Source organism: Leptosomus discolor, chromosome 9, assembly GCF_034619465.1.
Source record: "Leptosomus discolor isolate bLepDis1 chromosome 9, bLepDis1.hap2, whole genome shotgun sequence".
Lineage (NCBI taxonomy): Eukaryota > Metazoa > Chordata > Aves > Leptosomiformes > Leptosomidae > Leptosomus > Leptosomus discolor.
In genome coordinates, this window is record NC_141399.1 from 47,226,534 (window position 1) to 47,232,599 (window position 6,066).

Genomic DNA, 6,066 nt, shown 5'->3' on the forward strand with positions numbered 1-6,066 from the left:
TCACTGCTACTGGTCGTGCTTCTTATCCTGAAGTTTTGGGTGTACAGCTGTGTGGTGAGAGCAGAAAAGATAAAGATACCGAACAGCAGCTGAGGAAACCCAGCTTCAGTTTTTGGCTCGGACCACCAGGTCCCATTTTGGTGTTGGCACATTATTTAGTTTGTGGCAGTACAGTGAATCTTGAACTGTTCAGGGGTCCAGTGATGAAATCCTGTTCTTCACCGTGAGTTATAAACAGACGAGCTCAAGGCACTGAGAGAAGACATGGTTTAGTGGTGGACCTGGCAGCGCTAGTTAAGGGTTGGACTCATCTTAGAGGACTTTTCCTACCTAAACGATTCTATGAATTGCATCTCTTCCAACAGCTCTTGCTAAGGGTGCTCTCGTTCTCAGCAGCTGAGATATTTGTTTTTGAGTATTAAGTTTGCAGATGGTCTCCTGAGTAGTTTATAGGGTTCAAAATTATTCAGTAAACTCAAAGAGAGCCTTTAAACTATTTGTTGACTGTGCCCTTTTGAGAGAAGCTGTTCTAAGTAGTAGGCACGCAATTAGCGTTGTTAAAAATTGATTGTGAACCAGATGAGATTATTAAAAATCCATAAAATATTTTTGGTTCACTTGTTCTGGTTAGCTGGATGTATTTCTGCAAGTCCCAGTATAAACTCATGAGTTGGAAACATTCGAGTTTGGTGCTAAAAGCAAAACTTCCAGTGTCGCCATGGAAGAAGCTCTGAAGCGTCTTACGTGGGAGGTTTGTAACCGTACAGCTGTTGCTTCAAGTGCACAGCATCTGCAACGCTGAAGCAAAAGATGGGTTTAAAAGCAGGAATGTGTGGGCACTGAACCTCTTTATTTGGGAAGTGACCTCACCTGTCACTGCCCCATGAGTGACCTCTTCGATTGTAGCCTTCATGGGTGAAAGAATCTGTAGCTGGGAGGCTGTCGCTCCGGTCTGTACCTCAGAACCTGGGGGAGTTGCGCAAGCAAACAGATAGAGCGGCAAATGTTTCCTAAAAGGGAAAAGGCATAGATGTTCCTCTCTGCCTTTCTTCAAAAGGTGCTAAGTGGGAGCGGCTCTAGTTTTTATACAAGGACAAATGGCATGTGCAATTTACTGCCGCAAGATATTGTTCAGAACAAAGGGCTTGGAAGGATTTGGATGAAGATGTGATAATTACGTGAGTCATAGGAAATACAGTGTTTAAAGAATCTCAGTCGTTGTGCTTCGAGAGACAAATTGTCAGGAGTAGTTTTCCAGAACTGTCTAGTGTGTGGTTTACTGAAGTTTTCTCTAAAGTATCCGAGTTTTGGTTCTGGTTATTTGAGAGACGGTATACTTGAATAAATGCGGCGTTGCATTTGGTTTGCACCACAATCCTTGTTTCCACTATTAACAGCTATATAATAGTATTTAATATATTTTATAGTTCCCTATACTCGTGAAGATCCAGGTATTTTGCAGATATTTTCTATCTTTGTACTTCTAGCGGCCGGATAAATATTTTTGCTCAGATCTGATGTGTTACGCTGCCACTTCTGTGGCTGCTACACTGAGCTTGAGACAGTTGGGGGTAGCTGGTTATCTGCATAGCTACTTCCATGAACTACTTATAAATCACTTGACATAATTATGTGGAGTAAGGGCGTCTTGAGACTAAAGAGTCATGGCTAACAATGTTTAGTTGCATGTTGCTGAGCTTGATGTCCTACATACACTTTTCCTGAATATCTGGTTATTTACATAGCTAGTGGAACATAGGGTCATCTCACAACCATTCACTAGGTTAGCCACATAATACTGCTTGTAGCTACAAAAATAATATTCACTTTCTGTAGATTGAGAAGTGAGGCAGAGAGAATTCATCTGGCAAGAAGTCAACAGTACAGCAAGAGCTTTAAGTACAACTGGAGTATATCTCTTAAAGCATGGCCTAATGTCTTCCCTGCTGTGCGTTCCTTCTCCTCCTTTGTACTTGTTAAATTAGCACCAAGCATCTGACCCGATCTGTGTGATGTATTGAAGCAGTGAAACTGTGATTATGAAGTCAGTGGTGATGTCAGAACTGGGAGGAAAAAAAAAGGGGGGGCATTTTGGAACTCTGACATTGTATCCCGAGTTCATTTTGAAGAGAAACACACACACGGTTCTAGTGTATGGATTCTGGGAAAATAACTTAGGCATACCCTTTTGATAATAAAGTTACTCCTTGGATTGCACCAGTGGTGATCTCCAAAGGATACAGGCAGTAGAATTAGAAGCAAATCTAAAGCGGTACAAATCCTTCTTTGGGTGTGTTCGGGTCTTTCAACACCTACATGCAGGGCTGAGGAGGGGAAGGCAGTATTCCGTTCGGCTCACTGGACTGAACTTGAAAGTTGATGAGAGGGTCTCAGCTGGTGTAATTTGCATGTAGAAATGCTAAAATGGAGGCGAGAATTACAACAGTTTATTCTCTTATTTCAATCTCTGTAGCTGTTGACTGACACCTGAGTTTAGGTTTTGGAAGATGCTGCTTGTGTGTTACGAGGCAGCATAAAATAACTTTGTAGTAGGTTCTTTCTTTCCTAGTGCGTCTGAAGTAATTCTTTCCCACCTCAAAAGGCTTTAAAATGAAACATTACAGCTCCAGCCAGGCAAGGTCGTGTGCTGAGTAAGGCAGAGGTACCTTTCGGTTTTGAAACCGGCACAATAGGGCTGTTGCCAGTGTGGCAGGAGATCAGAAGGTCCTGTGTGACTGAACAGTGCTTGGTGTTGCTGTGGCAGACGTTTCTCAGTAGGTATCAGTCATACAGAGGAAATCTCATAAATCCAGAGTAAACAGGATTATTGTACCAGCACCATTAATTCTACACAGGCTTTAGGACTGAGAAAGTTATTGGAAGTACCTGGCTGTCTTAGTTCTCTGGTTGTCCTTCACAGAGTCCTCTGAGCAGTGATCTGCATATGGGGATCCATAAAGGATGAAAAATCCTGTTGGGATTGGAGAGGAGGGATAGGGTAAGGTTTAAAATCAAGGGGATGTTTAAAGGTGATTACCACTCCACTAGCAAAGCTTTTCCAAAAACAAGCTTGGAGGCCACGCAGCAAAGACCTCTGAGTATCCCACTGACTTATTTTCCACTCATTCTTAGGTGCTTGTTCTCAGCTTCTGGTGGCAATGACGGAAAGGAAGATACCTGCAGGTAACTTCTGTGTGGTTGCTACACAAATGCATAGATCCTTTCCTGTATTTTTGTAGTGTAAGGCGTTGGTAGTCTGCCTGCCAGAGCGTAGGTGCGGTCTTTGGAGATTAAAACCACACAGGTACTGATTGTATGAACTGAGTTAGGGATCTCCTCCGGTAGTGCTGTCATTCCAAGTATCTCTGACCCCTGTACGGATGTGTAAAGCGTGATATTTGTCTCCCAAGCATTAAATACACACTGTGTTGGATCCAAGAGCTTCCAACGGGCTTTTGAGTAAGCATCGTAAGTCTAATAAGAGTTAGCTTCACTTTTCATATGGGAAAACGGGGCGCTCGGATTTGCCTGTGGTCACCCTGTGACTCTGGAACAGAACCAAGAATTTTCTGAGGAATTTTGACTCTGCTCTGTACACTGTTTGACTATAATTTTTCCCATATTGTTTACTTTCTGCAATTTTTCAGGTTTATACAATTCATGAACGTTAACCCATCTCCCTCTGAGTCATGTCCTAGTTGTTCTTTAGAATTTCTCAGGACCCAGCTGTCAATATTGCCCAGTGGCCTTATTTTGCGTTTCTCAGAAAACTAGTCTATCGCAGCTAGAATAGTTTTACTTGTATATGCTAAGCCAAAATGTCATTCTTATTCTTGTAGCAGCGCTCTGAATCCTCACAGCTCGTCAGACTGGACTAGGGAGCTACTTAGTGCATGTTTATGACTTAAATAGCCTGGATAGATTGACCCTGTGGCACGGGCCATGCTTACAAGATTCTTTTTCCTTCCACGTTTTAAATAATCGGGGAGTTTTTTATTTTCTTTATATCTCAGGGTACAGGTAATAAAGAATAGTGGTGCTAGTTTTCTTGTGTTCTCATCCTTTGCAAGCAAGATATGTGTTTTCAGTTTCTGTGAAGATTTCAACGGGGAGGATTCTGATTTATTGAAAAAAAATTGTGGGTTTTTTTTTTCCCTATGGGGTGAGAATTTCTTCTAGTCCCACATAAGCCCTTGCACAAAGTAATTGGTCAGAAGAACATTAGAACAAATTGATAATGATTAGCCTAGCTTTGTACTAAAATTCAGCTGTCTCTTTGATTTCAATGTCTTTTTTTAATTGGCTAAATTAAAAAACCCACTTTTGTTAACTTGAAGGCTTCTGTCTTGCAGTCTTAATTCCCATATTCTGATATACTGGGCATTCTTGAATTTTTAGGCTGAAAACCTAATATGACTCCAGCAACTTTTTAAACAGAGTGAGATATTAAGGTGCAGTCTTAGCGATTATAAGGCATTGGTTTAATTAAATACAATATTAGAAGCTCCAGTTAATAGATTTCTGTAATAATGATGATTGTTTCAATGACAGTCATTCTTATCTTCTGTCTGTACCTCTGCTATGTGAATATCCCTTCCGAACTGTCACGTCATGTCCCCTTTTTGACTTCAAGCTTTGGGAGTAGAGATTGCCCCCTGTTTTATACGGATTTACTTAGCACTTAGCATTTGTGGACTCCAAAGTCTGACCAGGAACTCAAGAAACTGTTGTAATGTAATTTCCACTCCAAAAAGTGGCGATCGGTTCTGATGGAGCCGTAGCCGCCTTCTAACTACCTGCTCTACCGCGCGGAGGGCAATTCCTGCCTTCCTCCCAGTCAGCTGAAAGGGAACAAACCCACCCATCCCTCTCGAATGGCATTAGGGAGTTTACTTTCTTTCCTTTTCAGTTCAAAGTGCCTGTGGTTTGCCAGAGGGCGGTTTTGTGACCTAAAGCTGAGAGCCTGGCTTCACGCTCTGTATGTGTCATCAGTGCCCATGGAGCGATCTGAAGGTGCAACGCCTGCTGGGGTGGACTTGAGCAGTGGGGAGGCAGCTGGACTTGACCTAGTCTCATCCCTGCTGCCCACAGAAAGAAGGTACTGGGGTAAACTGTCCTTCGAGCTGCATTCGGATGCATTCCAGGGTGACCAGACTGGTTCACTCTAAAGGAGCTTGGGATAAACTAACATCCGTACACGGTGGTGTATAGTCAGGGTGCAAAAACACAGGGTGAAGCAGGAAACTAAAGGAAGTATTTGATGCTGTAGATGGGCCCTTAAGGCTCTCCAAAAGATCCCTACAGGGCTGCCAGATAGGACACAGAATCCGCAAAAGACCTGCACCCCTCTCGAATGGGAGCTGGAGGCCGAAGAGGGTGCCCGCCGGTGTCTGAGGTGGCCGTAGAGGCCCATGCTCTGGCAGCTGAGTCTCACCCAGAAAGGCATGAACAAAACCTCACCATTTCATTTTTACTGTCATTATTTCCTCCACTGTCTCGCTGCATCAGGCTAATGCGGAAGTTGTTCTGACTATTAAAAGCATGAAAAAAATACTGCTGAACTAAAAATGAAGGACCCTGTGTGGGAGGTGACCGTGCAGATGGCTACCTGGAGCAAGCCCACTTAGACTTAATGAAGATTCAAAAATTTTCTAACTGATTCAGCAAAAGGACCCTGTGTTTGCTCTGCTCCTGCTAAAGAGCGATCCAATAGAGTCTAGTCCATGAAAGGGGCTCATACGTGTTGCTGTCAGTGTTTTACTCCAAGTTCACGATATTGAAGGGGGGCTTCGTACACAGTGTGTAGGAACTTCCATGACAATGATTTCTGTACTATTTATTCCTCCAGTATTGCTCCGACTGTAACTCCCAAGTGTTTTTTCCTGCCATATTTCCTTTTTTGACTAGAACTATTGCTTTATTTCTCTTGAGGCACAGGAAGGAGTACTTGAGGTCTCAGGCTCAGTATGTTCTTTCTGTTTTTCTCAAAGCCTTCCAACAGGATATCCCATTTTCAAAATAAATACAGCATTTTGTTTGTGGAAAACAGGAAGGGCAGGCCATGGA